Source organism: Chiloscyllium plagiosum, unplaced genomic scaffold (assembly GCF_037043375.1).
Source record: "Chiloscyllium plagiosum isolate Xiang-an unplaced genomic scaffold, Cpla_swu_hap1 HiC_scaffold_42, whole genome shotgun sequence".
Taxonomy (NCBI): domain Eukaryota; kingdom Metazoa; phylum Chordata; class Chondrichthyes; order Orectolobiformes; family Hemiscylliidae; genus Chiloscyllium; species Chiloscyllium plagiosum.
In genome coordinates, this window is record NW_028270180.1 from 22,405,310 (window position 1) to 22,426,643 (window position 21,334).

The window sequence follows — 21,334 nt, forward strand, 5'->3', positions numbered from 1 at the left end:
GGGGCAACTTTTTCACACAGAGGGTGGTACGTGTATGGAATGAGCTGCCAGAGGATGTGGTGGAGGCTGGTACAATTGTAACGTTTAAGAGGCATCTGGATGGGTATATGAATAGGAAGGGTTTGGAGGGATATGGACCGGGTGCTGGCAGGTGGGACTAGATTGGGTTGGGATATCTGGTCGGCATGGACAGGTTGGACCGAAGGGTCTGTTTCCATGCTGTACACCACTATGACTCTATATAATACGAACCATCAACACTGCGCTTTGACAACCATCATGAGGAAAAGTCACCGCCTCGCGCCTCTCCTAAGCTGCAGAATAGTTAATCCCCCCGCTACAGTAATAAACAATCATAACATAATCCTAACCATCTTTCTAATAATTACACAAGACATTCCCCGGTCGCCGACAGCAAAATTGCTGTCCGCCCGTTTCCCGCCAACGACGCCAGCCCGCCGCGCAGGCCCAGTTCGAAGCCCCGCGAGACCCCGCCTCTCCGTACGTGCGCGCACCCACCAAGTGCGGTCGTTTGGCGGGCGGGAGCACTGGCGATGCGTGCACGCCGTCGCCCGTACGTGCGGGGGCACGCACGGCCCCTGGCGGCCTGGAATGCTGGTTCGGCAGGAACCACGTGACCAAGCGATGTCCGCGGGCCGACGAACGGGAGCTAAATGGTAACTGGCGAGTGAGTGAGTGAGTGTGTGTGTTTTTGATCGTGTCTTTGTGAGTGTGAGCTTGTCGTGTCAGCAGCCTCTCTCAGCCCCAGTGAGAGTGAAGGGTCTGCGGTTATTTCCAACCGGGCAAACAATGGGGCCTTGCACTGGGCTCGGGTCACAACCCATCCCTCACCCCCCCCCCCCCGATCTGACTGTGTCTCTATCTCCCACTCCCTTCACAGGCCTCTCTATCTCCTGTTTCTGTGGGAACTTGTATGTGGGTGGTGGAGTGAACATCTTCCTGTGGCCAAGCAAGTTTCTGAGTGTCAGTCAGCTTTCATGGCTGCCTCTCTACCTTATTGACTCCATGATTGATTTCTGAACGTTCCAGATCATTTTGTACCCAAGTGCAAATTTTGTGATCTTTCTACATCCCTATCCGTCTCCACGCCCACCTCCCACCTCCCCGCGAAAATTATCACAATCGAGGTGCACCAAAAGGTTTGTCTGTTTTCCTTAAAGCAAATAATTTCCATTTGTCAAATTATTTTCTCCTGTAAATAGAGGGTAAGGTAGAGGAAGAGGGTACACTGTGTGCAGAATGGAATTTGAATATGTCAAATATTTTCTCATGTAGGAAGAGGGTATATTGCCCACTGCGTGTTGAGCAGCGTTTGTCATAATGTGATGTCAGTTATATTCATGTGCACCTTAGTTAGAACAGTGTGCCTACATGATCACTTTCTAAATTATGTGTCAAAGCCTACCTTTTACCCTGAGTTGCTTGTGGTTATCTGTGGTACAGTTTCTAGCATTTACCTCATTCATAAATGGTAAAAAGAAAAATCCTGGGGGCTACCTTCATAAAAATGCACCAGTCATGGGATGAATCTTGTGGATTTTGTTTTTGACATGAAAGATTTTAATTTTTTAAATTTTACGTAGAATTAAGTAGCTGTAGATACTAGTAGCTCATTCAAGTTAACATGAAGGGAGAAAGTGAGGACTGCACATCCTGAAAGTCAAAAGGTGTAGCGCTGGAAAAGCACAGCAGGTCAGGCAGCATCCGAAGAGCAGGGGTGTTGACGTTTCGACCATAAGTCTTCATCAAGAATGATGAAGCCCTTCATCAGCCATTCCAGACAAATGTCTTATGCCGGAAACATCGACTTCCCTGCTTTTTGGATACTGCCTAACCTGCTATGCTTTTCCAGTGCCACAGGTTAACATGATCGTACTAAAAAGGGATGTGCCAAGACAAAAATAGAACTCATATTCCACAACAAGAAAAGACTAAAACTAAGCATTAATAGGTCCAGCTAGGTGAATAAAGACACACCTGAGGGTTAAGAAACATTGAGTATTAAACCAGCAAAGGACCACCTAATAAGACAAAATATCAAAAGGTAGAAGAGGTGCCAAAAAAATGGTAAAGGCGAGCAATGAAATTAAGGAACATAACGCAAAATAGTAAAATGTTTTATAGGAACATAATACAAATAAATGAAGCTGTATTGGGAGTAGGACCATTTAGGAGCTGACAGGATAATATCACAGGTACTGATAGAAGAAATATTAAGTAATTTACCAGGCAGATTTAACAGAGAAAGTGAGGACTGCAGATGCTGGAGTTTAAAGTCAAAGAGTGGGGGGCATATAACAGGCAGAAATAAAATTGAATGATTTGAATAATGAGATAAGTGCAATTAAAAATTTGGGATGTTATTGATTGAATAAACTAAAAATATTCAAAGAAGACAGAACCTCTGATCCAGATGGGTTGGATCTACATATTCTAAAAGAATCTAGGGAAGAATTAGAGGTATTGCTACTCATATTGAATAATGTATTAGAAATAGATGTGGTGCACATAGCCAGTATACCTAACTGGTTGGGGGGAGTGCAGAGCATGTCCAGGAAATTATATACCAATCAACTTAATACCATTGGTAAAGTAAGATAGTCCCTGTTCAAGGATAAAATAGAAGGTCTAGAAGTAGGAAACGTATTAATGAAATGCCTACATAGATTTCAAAAGAGAGAATCTTGCTAAAGTGAGCTTATTGAGATTTTTTGAAGTGGTAACAGAGACTGTGTTAATGCAGCAGATGTAGTTTATCTGAATTTTCAAAAGGCCGTTTAATAAGGTGCCCGTAACAGACTAATGAATATGGCCAGAGAGTGTTGAATTGGGGGACAGATGTCAGAATGAATTATTAGCTGGCTTCAAGACTGAAGACAGAGAATGATAGTGAAGAATACTTTCGGATGGTGGGAAGTAGTGTTCCATGAGGATCAGTACTGGAACCACCGCAATTTACATTAACATTGTGAACTGTGGAATCAAAAATAAATTTTTTCTAAATTTGCAGATGACACCAATTAAGTAGAATGGTCAATACAAAGGAGAATGGCAACTAATTACAAGCAGATTAAATTACCTTGCCGAATAAGGCAAAATGTTTATCAAATTAAGTTCAAGATATGTGTGAGGTAACAAAAACAGAATGTGCTGGAGAAACTCAGCAGGTCTGGCAACACCTGCGGAGAGAAAAACCGGGTTAATGTTTCAACTACAGTGACTTGTCTTTGCAGAGTGAGGTTTTATGTTTTGGTACAAAAAATGAGGTCACATCACGTGGAAAGTGGAAGTCTAGATGGACATAAAGGAACAATGAGATCTTTGAGTGCAAATACACAAATCACTAAAACATTGTGTCACAGATCAGCAAGATAATTTAGAAAAAGCAAAACAACCACTAGGTTTTATTTCTAAGGGATATAATTGAAAGTAGTGAGGTGATGCTAAACCTGTTCCAAACCTTGTTGGGAGGACATTTAACAGTACTGCATACAGTTCTCGTTGACATTGTAAAGAGGATGTACGGTAGAAGGATGTATATGAAAGGATTGACAAGCTGGGTTTCTTCTCGCTTAGGAAATAAAAGGCTGAGGTGTTTAGTATCAAAGGCCTTTAAAAATTATGAAAGGTTTTGAGAGGGTGCATACAGGGAGAATGTTTTCCTTATGGGTCAAAACATAACTCGAGATCATCAGTATAAAATAGTCACCAAGAAATCCAATAAGAGAACTACTCCACTCAGAGTGGTAAGAATGTGGAACTCAGTACTACAGGAAATGATTGAAGTGAGTAGTACGGATGCATTTAAGAGGAAGCCAGACAAGGGAGAAGGGAATATAGGGTAAATTTAGATGGTCAAATGCTTGATGACAAGGACGGTCATTCTCACCTCACCTTGAGTTCTCCATGGTAACTAGTAGAAATTCAAATTTAATTGACTAATAAAAATATGAATTGAAAATTAATCCCAGTAATGACGGGCATAACAACTATTGTTGTTTGTCATAAAAACCTATCCGATTCATTAGCAATCTGTCATTCTTGCTCAGTCTGGTCTGCATGAAACTCCAGATTCACAGCAGTATGGTTGACCATTCACTGCTATCTGAAATTCCCCAACAACTCAGTCCAACAAAATTATATTTGGGAAGTAAATACTGAACCTTGCCAGCAATGTCTACATCCCATGAAATAATACAAAAAGAAGATCGTTTGTCCATGTTGGAACAAAGTTTGTGATGTGATGCGGAGCTGTATAGCCTTGACGAAACCCAAACTTAGCATCAGTGATCAGGTTCTTGCTGAGTATGTGCTGCTTGGTAGTACTGTCAGCAATGCTTTCCATCACTTTACTGATGGCCAAGAATACACCGATGGGTTGCTAATTGGTTGGTTTGGATTTATGCTGTCTTTTTTTGTGAACAGGGCAATCTGGGTGATTTTCCACATTATTGTGGAGATCCCAGTATTGAAGTTATATTGGAACATCTTCATTAGGAATGCAGCTAACTTTGGCTGGAGAGTCCTCTGTACTATAGTTTGGATGTTGTCAGGGTCCAAAGTCTTTGCAGTATCCAGTGCAGGATACTTGAGGATATTCAGGCTGAAGATGTTGTAATGTCATTTGTGTTGCACTCCTCCATCACTGAGTTTGGGGATATTTATGGTGGCTTCTCTTCTAGTTAGTTTTCACAACTGGACGTGGCAGGACTCCAGAGCTCTGATTTGCTATACTGATTGTGGAATTGATTCATTCAGTTTATTTTACACATGTAAGTAAGAGAATGTTAAACAAGAGAAGTCATCATCCCCAAACAAGCAGATTCTGGGAATAATCAAACAAAAATAGAGTATGTTGGAAACTCTTAGCAGAGCTGTCGGAATCTGTAGAGATACAGGAGTTTCAGGTGTAGTTCCTGAATCAGCAATGGCCGTATGTATTTGGCTGTGATCATGTTTATAGCTCAGTGAGCATTCCTGTGTTCCAAAAATATTTCTAGAGAAGTGGTGAGCAGAGAGTTTGTTTGACTATGATCCATTAATTATGTAGTATTTCCATAAAGAGTTAAATTGCAGTCTCAGTATCATTTGAATTGCTTTTGGCCTGGTTCTATAGGGCACAAGGACCAACTGTACTATTTATACTACCATTGATGTCCTGTAATATTCTCCTGCCTAGCTATTGTTCTGTTTTCATTACAATCCATTTTAGCCCACATTTTCTCTCGATTATTTTCATTTGCTGTGATAAATGTCCTACTCCTAAATTTCAGCATGTTTTGATGTGAGCCAGTCTTTTAGAAGACCTTAATCCTCGATAAAGGTTTTTTCTTCTTTTGGAGGAACTGACTGGTGCTGGGTTATGATTCGATAGATGCAAGTGAACATTCAGCAACCCCATCGAGATGCTATTCTTTGTCTTTGCTGTTAGGCCTATCTAGGTGGTAAAAACAATGACTGCAGATGTTAGAAACCAGATTCTGGATTAGTGGTGCTGGAAGAGCACAGCAGTTCAGGCAGCATCCAAGGAGCTTCGAAATCGACATTTCGGGCAAAAGCCCTTAGGCAAATCTGCCCAGACAGTGAATTTGACAGGCTGCATTTAGCACACAGCTAAGCCAATTCAACAAACACCCACCATGGGACACTTTTGTATAACTCAGCAAGAAAGAACATGCGTTTATATAGAACCATAGAACCTTTACAGTGCGGAAGGAGGCTGTTGGGTCCATTGAGTCTGCCCCCAGACCCAGCCCCCTACTGTATCCCCATAACCCAACATCTACCAACACTAATCAACCTACCCTGCACATCGCTGAATATTATAGACAATTTCAGCACATCCAATCACCTAATCTGCACATCTTTGGACTGTGAGGGGAAACTGAAGCATCCAGTGAAAACCCACACAGCTATGTGAAGAATATACAAATTCCACACAGACAATCATCTAAGGCTGAAATTGAACCCAGCTTGAGGCAGCAGTGCTGACCACTGAGTCACCATGCTGCCCCATAAAATACTTCACATTTCACTTCCTCGATGTCCCAAAACACTTTACCAGTCTTTGAATTTCTTTTGTGTCCAACTCACATCATGTTTTCAAATTCCACTGCAAAGGTTGAGATCCTGATATTTCTTCAGGCATCAGTGTCGTTCATGGCATGTAGATGTGTTTCAGTGAGGCAATAAACTGAGATCCAGGCTGCTCTGAGAGGATGTAAACAATGCTGTGGCATAAGTGTGTTTTCCTGGCATACTAGGTAATATACATCTCTCAACTAACATTACAATTGCAGATTATGTGGTAGTTTATCTCATTGCTGTGTGGTGGAGCCCTGCTGTGCACCAGTTCACTGTTTTGGTATAGTGATTAACTTGCAAATAAATGCTTCTTTGGTTATGGAAAGTTGTGAAGAAGTCTGATGTTGTGCATGGAACCTTATAAATGGAAGGTCTTTGAAATATAGCTACAATTAATTTGTGAACAAGCAGCAGATCCGATAACTGACCAGAGAATCCATTTTAGTGTTGACTAAAAGAGAAATGTTGCACGGACCCAGGAAAATCATGGGAACATCAACTTTCACTTGTTCAGATATGGCCTGAGATTAGCATTTTATCCAAAAACCCGCACCTATAAACCTTGTAGTAATCCTTCCATAATAATTTTTCTAAAAAAACTGTGGGTGCTGGAATCTGAAACAAAAAAAGAAATTGCTGGAGAAACTCAGCAGGTCTGGCACCATCTGATGAAGAGCCACTGCACTCAAAACATTAATTCAGTTTTCTTCCTACAGATGCTACCACACTTATTGAGTTTCTCCAGCAACTTCTGTTTTTGGTTCAGTTATCCTTCCACTTTACTTTGGAGTGTCAATGAAGCTTAAACCCAGAAATCTTCGCTGAGAGGAGAATGTGCTGCCAAATGAACCATGGCTGACACACCAACAACCCCAGTGACGTATCATGAGATTTACTCACTGACTTATCAGCCAAGCTATTAATCACTGAGCTGTTTTGCAGTAAGGATTACTCTCTCTGGTAGTGTACAGCAAGTTCATGGGTTGAAAGGGCAATTTTGAAATGTTTAATCAGTATTCATGTAGAAATGGTTTTAAACTAACTGTTGTCTACACTGTACAGGCTATGAGGAGTATAATGTGTAATTGCAGGGAAGCATCAAAGATTAATATTCAGAGTTGGTGGACAAAAGATGTGAATAGGAAATAATTAAAAACTCACAGGATGACTACTTCGGCATTTATTAAATGGGACATGTTGACTTACATTATCTGAACATCTTCTTCTTAATTACACATTACTTTTATTAAAGTTTCATTTTGCCCCAGTAGCATAACTGATTAATGCAGTGAGCAGTTAAATAATGGAAGGCGGGAAAGTCCCAGATTTCATCTGTTATGAAATTGGAACAATGATCAGGCTGATGACCATTGGTATTTCAGTCTCTCCTGTTAATAAAGAGAAAATTAACTACAATTTCATAAAATGCTGAACATTCATGGTATTGCAGGTAGTCATTGAAGCCACTGTGTCAGTACCAACCAAAAAGAGCAATACAGCCTGACCCTCACATTCTAGTTCTTAGTCTCTCACCCTGTCAGTTACAGCATTGCTTATCAAAGTATATTTTCCAAATGCAGTAAGGTGCTTTGCTTCTAACACTTTCAGGCAGTGAGTGCCGGATTAGGTGAAAAAAGATCTTCTCAATGTCCTTGTAATCTTTCTACCACTTAGTTTATTCTGTGCTCTCTGGTTAATGACCTGTCTACTAAGGGAAATAGTTTCTTCCTTCTGTTCTATCCAGGCCTCTCATTATTTAGTATGCTTTAATTAAATCTCCCCTCAGTCTCTCTGTTCCAAACCAAAATTCCAACTTTTCTCAGTAGCTAAGATTCTCCAGTCCAAGCAATCTATTCTGCACCTCTCTGGGATTACATCCTTTCTGTAGTGCAGTAACTAAAACTATGCAATACATCAGCTGGGTCCTAACTAGCCTTTTATATAATTCACAATGCTATTCACGTTCTATGTTACAGCTTATAAAACAAAGTATCAGTATGCTTATGAATAAACCTGTCCTGTTGCCTTTGGGGATTTGTGATTATGCATTGCAATTTCCTTCTGTTCCTCTACACTTCTCAATATCATACTATTTATTGCATTTTCCCTTGCCTTGTTTGCCATCTCTAAATTCATTCCCTCATACTTTCCTGGATTGCATTCTACTTCCATCTAAGCAGACAGGTGGGCACTGGTTTAACATCTACACCAAAAGATAGCATGTTCATCAATGTAGCACTCTTTCAGTACTGCACAGGCCATAATTTTTGTGCCCAAGTCCTGCACTAGGACTTGAACCTGCTACCTGCTATGCCATGGCTAATGCACAACAGTCCCAGCATTTCGAACTTTTTCCTAAATTGAATTTCTTCATCCCTGATACTATTACAGCAAATCTTTTTTTCACTCTCATCTGTGATATCTTTGTTTAATATCACAGATATGTTGCATCTGTACTTGGGGAGGATATTCCTGGGAGAATATCCAGTAAAGTTATATTGGTGGAACTGAGGAATAGGACAGTGATGATCACCTTGTTGGAATTGTAGGCCCACCAGTAGTCAGCAGGAATTTGAGAAGCAAATGTGTAAGGAGATGTCAGCTATTTGTACGAATAATAGGTTTGTAATGGGAGGGAATTTTAAATTTTCAAACATAGACTGAGACTGCCATAGTATTAAGGGTTTGGATAGAGAGGAATTTCTGAAGTGTATATAAGAAAATTTTCTTATTCAATATGTGAATGTACCTATTAGAGAAAAAGCAAAACCTGACCTTCTGTTGGGAAATAAGGCAGGGCAAATGACTGAGGCTTCAGTGGGGGAGCACTTTGGGGCCAGTGGTCATAATTCTGTTAGTTTTAAACAGTTATGAAAAAGGATAAACTGATCTATAAGTTAAAATTCTAAACTGGAGTAGGACCAATTTTGATGGTATGAGGCAAGAACAAGTTAATTGGGAGATGCTATTTGCAGGTAAAGGACAGTTGGAGTATGGGAGGCCTTTAAAAATGAGATAATTGAGATTCAGAGACAGTATGTTCCTGTTAGTGTGAAGGACAAGGCTGATATACTTAGGGAATGCTGAATGTCTAAGTTGAGGCTCTGGTCAAGAAAAAGGAGGAGGCCTATGTCCGGTATAGACAGCTGGGATTGAGTGAATCCTCAGAGGACTACAAGGACAGTAGGAGCATACTTAAATAGGAAATCAGGAGAGCAAAAAGGGGGTGTGAGAATTATTTGCCAAATAGGGTTGAGAAGAATCCAAAAAGATTCTACAAATACATTAAAGGAAAATGAGTAACTAGGGAGAGAATTGGGACCTTGAAGATCAACAAGGCTCATTGTGCCTGGAGTCACAAGAGCGAGGTGAGATACTAAGTGAATATTTTGCTTCAGCATTTACTGTGGAGAAGGATGTGGAAGCTAGGGAAAACTTGGGGGAAAAAAAGTGATATATTGAAAAGTGTCCATATTACAGAAGAGGAAGTGCTGAACATCTTAGAATGCATAAAGGTGGATAAATCCCTGGGACCTGATCAGGTCTATCCCAGAACTTTGTGTGAGCTAGGGTACTGATTGCTGAGCCTCTTGCTAAGATATTTGTGGTCAAGAGTGTGGCGCTGGAAACGCACAACAGATCAGGCAGCATCTGAGGAGCAGGAGAATCAATGTTTCAGGCATAAGCCATTCGATTCTCCTGCTGCTGAGATGTTGCCTGATCTGCTGTGCTTTTCCAGCGCCACACTCTTGACTTCGATCTCCAGCATCTGCAGTCCTCATTTTCTCCTTAGGTATTTGTATCATCAGTAGCCAGAGGTGAGGTGCTGGAGGATTGGAGATTGACTAATGCAGTGCCATTATTTTAAAAAGGTGGCAAAGAATAGCCAGGGAACTATAGACCAGTGAGCTTGACATCAGTGGTGGGTAAGTTGTTGGAGGGGTTTCTGAGAGCCAGGATTTGCATGCATTTGGAAAGGCAAGGACTGATTAAGGAGAGTCAACATGGCTTTGTGTGTGAGAAACATGTCTAAACTAACTTAGTTGAGTTTTTTGTGTGGACGTTGTCTGTGTGGACTTCAGTAAGGCATTCGACAAGTTCGACGTGGTAGACTGGTTAGTAAGGTTAGATCACGTTGAATACAGAGGGAGCTAGCCAATTGAATACAAAATTGGCTTGAAGGTACGAGACAGAGGGTTGTTTTTCGGATGGGAGGCCTGTGATCAGTGGTTTGCCTCAAGGACTGGTGCTGGGGTCATTGCTTTTTGTCATTCACATAAATGATTTGGGTATGAATACAAGAGGTAGGGTTAGTAAATTTGCAGATGACACCAAAATTACTGATGTAGTGGACAGTGAAGAAAGTTATATTAGAGTACAATGGGACCTTGATCAGATGGGCCAGTGGGCCAAGGAGTGGCAGATGGTGTTTAATTCATATAAATGTGAGGTGTTCGATTTTGATAAGGCAACCAAGGGCATTATACACTTAATGGTAGGGCACTGAGGAGTGTTGCCAAACAAAAAGATCTCAGGGTGTAGGTGCATAGTTCCTTTAAAATGGAGTCGCAGGTAGACAGGGTGGTGAAGAAGGCATTTGGCATGCTTGCCTTCATTGGTCAATGCCTTGAGTATAGCAGTTGGGATGTCATGTTGCGGCTGTACAGAGCATTGGTCAGGCTACTTTTGGAATACTGCGTATAATTCTGGTTTCCCTGCTATAGAAAAGATTATGTTAAACTTGAAAGGGTTCAGAAAAGATTTACTGAGATATGGCCAGGTTTGGAGGGTTTAAACTGTAGGGAGAGGCTGAACTGGCTAGGACATTTTTTTACTGGAGCAACAGAAGCTGAGGAGTGATCTTATAAGAGTTTATGAATTCATGAGAGGCATGGATAGGGTGAATAGCCAAGGTCATTTCCCCAGGGTAGGGGAGTGCTAGAAGGCATAGGTTTAAGGTGAGAGAGGAAAGATTTAAAAGGGACCTGAGGGACAACATTTTCAAGAAGGTGGTTCTGGTGTGTGGGACAAACTGCCAGAGGAAGTGGTGGAGCCAGTACAATTACAACATTTAAAAGGCATCTGGATGCGTACATAAATAGGATGGATAGGAAGGGTTTAAAGGGATATGGGCTAAATGCTAGCAAATGGGACTAGATCAGTTTAGGATATCTGGTCGGCATAAACAAGTTGGACCAAAGGATCTGTTTTCCTGCTGTATAACTCTTATGACTCTAATTGAGCCCATTACTGCCTTTGACCCATATCCCTCAATATTTTTGCTTAACAAAAGCGCATCTATCTACCTTGCCTTTTCCTGTTAATACCTTGAAGAGTTGAGTCAGATCACCCATGACCTTCTAAATTCTAGAGAAAACAATTCTAATTTTTATGATCTGTCATAACTACCCCTGAAGTTTAGAAGACCAAGTATCATTCTTACTGCTCCATGCTTTTATCAGTAAAGCCAAAGATCTCATGTTGCCTTTTCACACCTTTTTCAATTTGTGTGGCCTCCCCTAAAGATTTGCTGGGTCTCTGATCCTCCACGGCTTTTTAAAATTTTACCATAGTTACCTATCTTCATTCTGCCTACCAACTATTATCAAGGGACCAGAATAAACATGCATGGATATCAGTAAGGAAGAAATGATGAAGGATACAGAATCCTGAATGCTGACTTAGCTTTTTCTTCATTTGTTCGTGGGAAATGTTTGTCGCTGGATGCACCAGTATTTATTGACTACTGGTAGTTCTCCTATAACGCCGTAGTTGGCAATTCACAATCACATTATAAGCAAATCGTGTTTAATGAACAAGCATTATTGGACAACTACCTGCATCTGTAGTTGCCCTTGTACAGTTGTGGTGAGCTGCCTTCTGAACTGCTGCAATCCATTTAGTACAGGCAAACCCATAATGATGTTACAAAAGGAATTCCAGGGTTTTACTTAGCAACATTGAAGGAATTACATATTTCCAGGTCAGGATGGTGAGTGACTTGGAGAGATGTTTCTTTGTACCTGCTGCCTTTTAGATTATAGTGGTTGTGGGTTTAGAAGGTGCTGTCCATGGAGCCTGGGTAAGTTACTGTAGTGCACCTTGTAGATCACGCAACACCAGGTTATAGTCCAACAGGTTTGTTTGGAAGCATTAGCCTTCGGAGCACTGCTCCTTCATCAGGTGATTGGGGAGTATAAGATTGTAAGACACAGAACTTATAGCAAAAGTTTATAGTGTGATGTAACTGAAATTATATATTGAAAAAGACTTGGATTGTTTGTTAAGTCTTAACTACTATGTACCAGTAATGGAGGAGGCAAATGTTTATGGTTGAGGTGTCGATCAAGTAGGTTGTTTTGTCCTAGATGGTGTCAAGTTTCTTGAGTGTTGTTGCAGCTGCACTCATCCAAGTAAACGGAGAGAATTCCATCACACTCCTGACTTGTACCTTGTAGATGGTGGAACAGACTTTGGGTAGTTAGGTGTGTTACTCACAGTAGTACTCCTAACCTCTGACCTATTCTTATAAGGCTAGATCATTTCAAAGTCTGGTCGCTGATGTTGATAGTGGGGGATTCTGCAATGGTATTTCCATTAAATGTCAAGAGGCTATGGTGAAATTCTCTGCTTTTTGAAATGTCTTGGAAATGTTTTTGAAAGGTCATTGCTTGGCACTTGTATGGCGCACCTATTACTTTTTCACTTATCAGTTCAAGCCTGGATTTTCCTGAGTTCTTGCTACATTTGGACATGGACAGTTCTAGTATTTTACTGACATTTGTCACTTCTCTCAAGTGAAGAATGGGTATTTTAGTGACATTCAAGATGGTCACTCAAAATAGTGGAATTATAACCAAGAAAGGAGTTAATGTCTCCTTTTGAAGAGATGAAGAGAAGCCATTACCACCTCCAGTTTTCTGCCACTGCTGTACTTCCTTCCTGGTGATGATTGCTTGGGCATAAACATCCCTGAACTAACTGTCCATCCTTGATTTAAAAAATTAGCCATTGTAGTGTTTGCAGAATATTCAATTATATTGTTTCTCACAGCCAAAGAAAATTCTGAGTCAGGTGGAGGTTCTGGATGGTGACAAAGAGCTGATGTTTCTATTCACTGACAGCCATGGTGCCCCTCTCTCCAGTGCACTTCAAAGATTGGCTAATTCAAATGTATATCAGGAATAAAGGCCTGTTTGGTCTCCATGTTGCATGTATCAACTAAACTATTTTTCAAAGTGTTCACATTGGAACTTCTTAAAAGAATATTTAGAGACCGGGTCGAGGGGGATTGAAAGGTGTATTCTTGCTCCTATTCTCCTGTGTCCCTAGAACATGGATGATTTGTCAGCTAATCGTGTTTTTCAAGATGCCATAACCTATTAGGTTGTCAATATGTGCTTTTACAATTAGTCATCCAAGGCTTTTTGTTGAGATGAGGTGGACCATAATAAAGAGACCAAGAATTGGCCAGTGTGATAGGATAACAAATGAGAAGTTGGGAATTGTGATCCAGGTCTGATGATGGGCGAACAATTACATGAGTCAAAAAGTAAATAAATAAAACTAAATGAAACATGAACTAGAATACAGTGAAAGAGGAGGGAAAAGCAAAAGATGGAAAGATATGGGAACATCATTTGTGAAAGCCTTTATTTACACATGAGGAATCCTTCATTTTCATACTGCTTCCTCAGGGTGAGCTTTCAGAGTGACAGAATCTCCAACACCCCTCTCTTTAGCCATCAGCCAGGGCTCCCTAGTTGGACCAGCTTAACAGCCCCTATCAAGGAACTCATGTTTTATGAGATCCAGCTGACCTGGCAGAGTCTTGTCTGGCATTGGTGTTCCTGAAGCTTTCACAGCCCCCCATGTGAGAGCTGTAAGGAGAAGCCCAGAAACTATCAACTTGACATCGGTGGTGGGTAACTTGTTGGAGGAGATTCTGAAAGATTGGATTTACACGCATTTGTAGAGGCAAGAATTGATCAGGGATAGTCAGCGTGGTTTTGTGTGCAGAAAGTTGTGTTTCTCAAACTTGATTGAGTTTGTTTTAATGAAGTAACCAAAAAGATTGATGAGAACAGAGTGGTAGACTTGTTTACTTGGACTTTAGTAAAGCCTTTGACTAGGTTCCGCATGGTAGACTAATTAGTAAAGTTAGATCACATGTGATTCAGGTTAAGGTTGCCAATTGGATACAAAATTGGCTTTATGGTAAGAAACAACAGTTGATGGTGGAGGGTATTTTTTTGGACTGGATGCCTATGACCAGCAGGGTTCCAACAGGGATCAGTATTGGATCCACTTTTGTCATTTATACCAATGATTGGATAAGAATAAAGGGTGCCTTAGGTTTGCATCTGACAGGTAACCAGGATGGTTAAGGTGTTCAGCACGCTTGCCTTCATTGCTTAGACCTTTGAGTATGGGGGTTGGAATGTCATGTTGAGGTTATACAGGACATTGGTGAGCTCTCTTCTGGAGTACTGTGTACAGTTCTGGTCTCCCTGTTGTAGGAAGAATGTTATTAAACTGGAGAGGGTTCAGAAAAGATTTACCAGGATGTTGCTGGGAATGGAGGGTTTGAGATGTAAACATAGCCTGGAAAGGCTGGAACTTTTTTTATTGGCGCATAGAAGATTGAGGGAGGACCTTATTGGATTTGTAAAATTGTGGTGGGCATTGTAAGGTGAATGACGGCTATTTTCTCTGGGGGTAAGGGTGAGGGGATTTTGGAGAGAGGGAGTTTAAAACTAGGGGGCATATTTTTAAGGTGAGCAGAGAAATATTTAAAAAGGACATGTGGGGCAATTTTTTTTTTACACAGTGGTTCATGTGTAGAATGAACTGCCAGAGAAATTTGTGGATGCAGTAAAAATTACATTTGGATAAATTCATGAATAGGAAAGGTTTGGAGGAGTGTGGGCCAAGTGCAGGTAAGTGGGACTAGTTCAGTTTGGGAACATGGTCAGCATGGACTGGTTATAGTGAAAGTTTCCATGCTGTATGATTGAGTCTTTGACTGTAAGAGTCCTTGACTCTCATACTGCCTCTTCAGAGTCAGCTCTGAGTACCAGAGCCTCTGGACATCTCTTTTTGTAAAATTTTATTAAACAGTACAGTTTACAAATAAACAATTAACATTTACAGCTATATACAGAGAAACAGCAATTTACACAGGAGAGGGGTACCAAAGCCAGGCCCCTAACCCCATCGTTCAACCAGTTTTCAGGGAAATGAGGACAAACATCAAATCCTGGCACCTTTTTTTTAAACTTTATTAAACAGAACAAAATGCAGTTAACAATAAACAGAAAGCAGCAGTTTACACAAATAAACCCCACTATATACAGGGGAAAGGTCAACAAAGCCAACCCCAAACCCCACCATTTAACCAGTTTTCAGGGAGATGAGGACAAACTTCAAATCCTGGCACACGTCTTTTTGTCAGCAAGGGCTCCATGATTGGACTAGATTAACTGCACCAATCAGGGACTGCATATTCAATGATGTACAGCTGATTGACCTCATTACAATGACTGCATTTGGGAACAGGTGAAGCTGAGACTATGCACATAAGCATTCTGTAGTAGTAGCAACAAGTTAAATCATGTCCCATAACCATCAAAATACACCCATGTTTAAGGAAAATCAAATATTAATTTTGGCAGAAGCTGTATCAATTAACTTAAGTGAAAATGCTACATTTGATTAGATTACTTAGATAACTTAAATGAAAATGCTACATTTGCATTCAGTTAAAAATATTGTTTAAAATTGGATGGTAACAAGTCTTACATTAAATAGAAATTAGAACAAGTTGAGTATCAGCTGAATGAACAGTGTCTCTCAAGATTCATGATTAATCTTGGAAATGACATGCTTCACCAAACCTTTGCGGAATAATCTCAGCATTTTGTTTCAATTTTAAATTGGATGAAATTAAGTCCATTTTACTGATTTATTGAGTCTTCCACATTAACAGAAGTGAACTGACAAAAACACAAATGATCAGACTGCTGCTGTCCGTAAAATTCACCACCATGAGTCATTTTTGATATTATCTACCTATCTGAAACTCCCTCTGGCAACCTCTGCTTTTCTGCAGGAACCATATGGTGCTGCACCATTTTTTTTGTTTGCAAAGGATCTGCAAATGTGGTTGTATCTCTCAATTAATTATGTAGATTATGGGCAGCAATTAGAATGGCAATTCCTTTGTGGGCTGTCGATTGGGAGAGGCCAGGAGCAGGCACGCTGAGTGTTCATTGTTGACTGACAGCTCTCCTGTCTGGGGGTAAATGGAATAGAGAGAGATGATAGAATTTCTTCTTGCAACCACATCCTATAGACTGCACATTTGAAGAATTAGGTATGAGTACACTTTTCTTTGGCTGTTTGCGGGGTTGGTGGGCAGGGTTTGAATTGACGCAGGAAAGTGTTTGAAAAGATAGAAGACCAATATTTGCCATTAGCCGTGACTTTGAGGCAGATGCAGACTGCTTTAATTAGTCCAATTTAATAAGCTCCAGGAGGGGAGAGCATCAAATGTTTTGTTTTTATTAAAGAAACAGCCATGTTTAAACAATTGCTGAATGATGTGGCTTAAAAACTGTGGTCGAGAAAACTTGCATGGTTTCTTTTTAATAAGTAGGCCTTTTAGTTAAAGTGAGTGTTTCTGGAATTGGGGGATGGGCAAGGATAGGTAATTGTCAGCAGCTTTGTCATAGCACACTATCTCTGGAGCACATTCTGCTTTTGTCATGTAATGCAGATAATTAATCTTATTGTTCTAGTTTATGTTTATTCTCCTGTGTTCAGGTTTTTGTTGTTCCTTGTTTTCAAATCCCATCCCATCCTCACCCTTCCCTTTATCTTTAACTAGCCTCAGCTTTGCAACTGTCTTAGTTTTTTTGCTCTTCAAATTATTGTCCCTTGTGAGTCCCCAGTTATACTCTTTACATTCTTGTTCACTGTCCTTTCAATTGCCAAGGTTCTAAAGCAGTGGCATTTCCTTCCGAAACCCCTCCACCTCCCTATGCCCTTTCTTCCTTGAACAATCCTTAAAATTAAAATTAGCTTTTTGTCACTTGATTTCAAATGTTTGGTAACACTACTATAATGTGCCTTGGAACACTTTACAATTATTTAGGTACTATATAAGTGCAAGTTATTAAAGGCTAGAAGATTAATCAAAAATAGTAATGTGTTTATGATTTTTCTTTCTAATGTCACAGGACATGCTATGTGTCACAGTTGTTATTAATATTGTGTAAACTAAATCTGAATTGTAGCTAATTAAAACCCCATCTCAATTGCATTTGGGTCCTTAATTTCTAAGGATTTCTGTCAATGTGTAAAACAGTATCATTATTTGAAGCCTATAAGAGTCAGGTATAGGAACAGATGTAGTCCCTTGAGCTTGTTCTGCCATTCACTGTGATCATGGCTGATCTGTAGCCTAGCTTCATATTGCCTTTGGCCCATATCCCTTAATACCTTTGCTTAACAAAAAAAAAGTATTTCAGATCTAAAACTAACAACAGATTTCAAATCAACTGCTATTTGTGAGAGTTCCAAATTTCTACCACCTTCTGCGTGTAGAAGTGCTTCCTAACATTTCTCCTGAATGGTCTGGCCCTAATGCTCAAATTTCCAATCAATGGAAATAGTTTATCTACCCTCTCTCCCTTGAAGACTTCAATCAGATCACCATTCTCAATTCTAGATAAAATACATACATATTTTTATATGATTATACATATGTATAATCTCGTCACATAACTTAACCCTTGAAATCCAAATATAATTCTTGTAAGCTTACATTGTACTCCCTCCAAGGCCAATGTATCCTTTCCAAGATGCCCAGATCTACTCACAGTACATCAAATAGGATCTAACCAGGGTTTTGTATTATTTCTGCATAAACTCCTTGTAGGGGAAAGTGAGAACTGGAGATCAGAGTCAAGATTAGATTGGTGCTGGAAAAGCACATCTGATCAAGCAGCTAAAACGATTTTATCTCTCCACCCCGGAGGCTCCCTGCCTCATTCCTGATGAAGAGCTTTTGCCTGAAACGGCTTTTTCCTGTTCCTCGGATGCTGCCTGACCTGCTGTGCTTTTCCAGCACCACTTTAATCTTGACTCTGCATCTTTGTACTCCAGTCTTCTAGATATAAAGGCCAGCGTTCTGTTACTATTCTTGATTATTTTCTGCACCTGTTTGTGGAATTTTACAGATCTGTGCACCTGAATCCCTAAGTTTCTTTGGATATCAATTATATTTAATTACATACCATCTATCCTTTTTCGGTCCAAAATGGATAATCTCATACTTGCTTACGTTCAACTCCATCTGCCATAGTTTTGCCCATTTTATATATTAGTTGCATGGCATTCTTTTCAAAATTATTCTTTAATGAATTGAAGTGAGAGTTTAGAGAATAGAGGGACCTTATAAAAAGTTGATGATGTAGTAAGTTGTAAATATTTGGACAGGAAGTAAATTAGTGATTTTCAAGTCAGTCCATCAGCATTTTCTATTCTGATTGGAAACATTTTTTCTTTTGCTTTTTTACATGATAAAACCAGTGCATTGGAATTTTCAGTGACTATCTTAGCCATATATCCTGCGAACATCTTTCTGTAGTACAATCTGATCATGGTTAGGCTTCCATACTTGACATCAAAAACTGCATTGGATTCCAGCCACCGTTTGTTATCCAGCAACTCTCAGATGGAGGAGGTACAGACAACAGGATTGGATTGACTCTGTCAGTAACAGTTGAACAGTCTGCAAGCATTCACTGATGACTTGTATATTAATGATGGCATCTGTCCTATTTATTGGAAAATAGTTAGCATCTCTGTGTCCTCCGCTGTTTTGAATGCAAAATATATCAAATAATTGAATATTGCAAAGTGGAAGTGGACAGGCAAATGTTGTAAATCAGAATTAGATGAATGTACCTGCTTAGATAATTAATTCACAGGGCACTTCAAAATAAATTATGTACTTGTATATGGAATTGTGTTGCAGAAATGTTGTAGCTTGAACAGTGTTATTCAGCAACAATTTGTATTTAAATAAAACCTTTAATATAATAAGACTTCCCAAGGTGTTTTGCAGCAACATTTAAAATAACATATGACATGGAGCCACATGACCAGATGACTAAAAATGTGTTCAAAGACATTGGCATTAATGAGTACCTTAAAGGAAGAAAGCAAGCTAAAGAGATAATCTGGATCTTAGGGCACAGATCATTGAAGGCATAACAAATAAGGGTGGAATGTTTAATGTCAGGGAAACTCTCAAGGCCAGAGTTTGGGGAGCACAACAAATCCAGTCAAGTATTAAACTGGTAATTTGAAAGTCAAACAGTTATTGCATCCAAATGAGAGTGTTGGCTAGGAGTGCGTAGCTTGAATTTCCTTTGTACTTGATGTGGAGAAGGTGTGAATCCCTAGAATTTAATTTTTGCTGTTTAATTTTTAAGACAGGAATATCTGAGAGACTTATTAATGGATTTCTTTAACATGACTGTCATGCAAGGGCAAGGAAGAAAGGGATGGTAACTGGTCAAATTGGACTACTGACCTGATCAAGAAAAGCTGCAGGGACTAAATGCAAACATAGCCAAATTCACATTTGCAAGGTGATGGAACTGAGGGATGAGCTTGTTGATGGAACTGAAAATGAGCCACGATCTGCTAAATTATTACATCTTTGCTATTTAGTTGAATTTTTTGTGAAATTTTCTGTAGTAGTTCAAACCCCATTGATTAACATTCAGTATGAAGGTAATTGGGAATTGTGTGAAACTACATTTTTTTTAAAGTCAGTTTCCCGTCCTTTCTCTTCTTCACTGCCAAGCTATACAAGTTTAATTTCTAATGGAAGAGGTTCCCTGGTGGATGTCAAGTATGTACACACAGCTGTGTTTAGCATCAGTACAACACAGACATCTGGTATCGAAGTATATACAATGAATTAGCTGTTCTTTTAGTATCCCTCCTGTGTATCCACTAGACAGTAATAAGCAACCTGAATTTGGTTTTCAGCCTAGTCAAAAAATATCATCTTCAACAGTGCTCACAAGAGAAAAGGGAACTTAAGAGAAAATGTTTGATTTTTAAATCTTGAATTTATGTATTGGATTGGTGCCATAACAATTTCACTGCACTTTGTGGGGAAAAAGGAAAGAAGATTTTCCATTAAGAAAGTTTGGTATTATTGAATGTTGAAAAATGCAGTAGCTGTCCGGAACTGAGATGGATGCAGGAGATCTACATCAATTCATCTTACAAGGGAACAAAGCTCAAATAATGGAAAAGCTTTATTTGACAACACAGATTGATGTAAAATATTCAAACAGATCAACTGTTTTCGTTTGAATGTAAATATCTACTATGAGTGGCTCCTCGTCTCCTTGGGAGTGACCACTTGCGTGTCATTCAGTATGATTTTCTGAGGGCTGGACCCTATCCCAACCAACCTAACATTTGGAGTAGACCATCTCGATCAATGCTATCAATCATCTCATAGAATTCATACAGTGCCATTCAGTTCATTGCGTCTGGGCCGACCGACTCTGCAAAGAGCATTCACCCCAGTCTCATCCCCATAACCCTACATTTCCCGTGGCTAAACCACCTAGCTTGAACAGTACGTGGCGTTTTGACATGGTTAGTCCACCTAACCTGCACATCTTTGGACTGTGGGAGAAAGCTGGGGCACTCGGCGGAAAACCCATACAGACACAGGGAGAATGAGCAACTCCACACAGACAGTCATCAAACACTGAAATCTCACCTGGGTTCCTGATGCTTTGAGATGACAGTGCTAGCCACTGTTTGATTTTGCCACCCCAGCCATACTGTACTTAATCTATTGGCCTTTGAGTCAAATTGAGCTAACACTCAACAAGGTCGTGGTGAGCTGCCTTTTTCAACTGCTGCAGTCCATCTGCTGAGCGTTAGCCCACAATGCCTTTAGGGAGGGAATTCCAAGATTTTGACCCAGCAACAGTGAAGGAATGGCAATCAAGTCAGGGTGGTGAGTGGCTTGAAAGGGAACTTTAAGATGGTATAGTTCCCATGTATCTGCTGCCCTTGTCCTTCTAAATGGAAGTGTTGAAGGTTTGGAACGTGTTGTCTGAGGATCTTTGGTGAACTTCTGCAGTGCATTTTGTACTGATGGAAGGAGTGAATGCTTGTGGCTGTA

General features: G+C 40.0%; 1 protein-coding gene across 3 annotated transcripts in view; it reads left to right on the forward strand.

Moving 5' to 3' along the window:
• The first annotated feature begins 583 nt into the window (after positions 1-583).
• znf592 (zinc finger protein 592) overlaps positions 584-21,334 on the forward strand; it is a 184,692-nt gene continuing 163,941 nt past the window's right edge. For all 3 annotated transcript variants that reach the window (XM_087982162.1, XM_087982164.1, XM_043680570.2), the window contains exon 1: positions 584-677. The gene's annotated coding sequence lies outside the window, so the exon portion shown is untranslated. The remainder of the gene's footprint in view (positions 678-21,334) is intronic.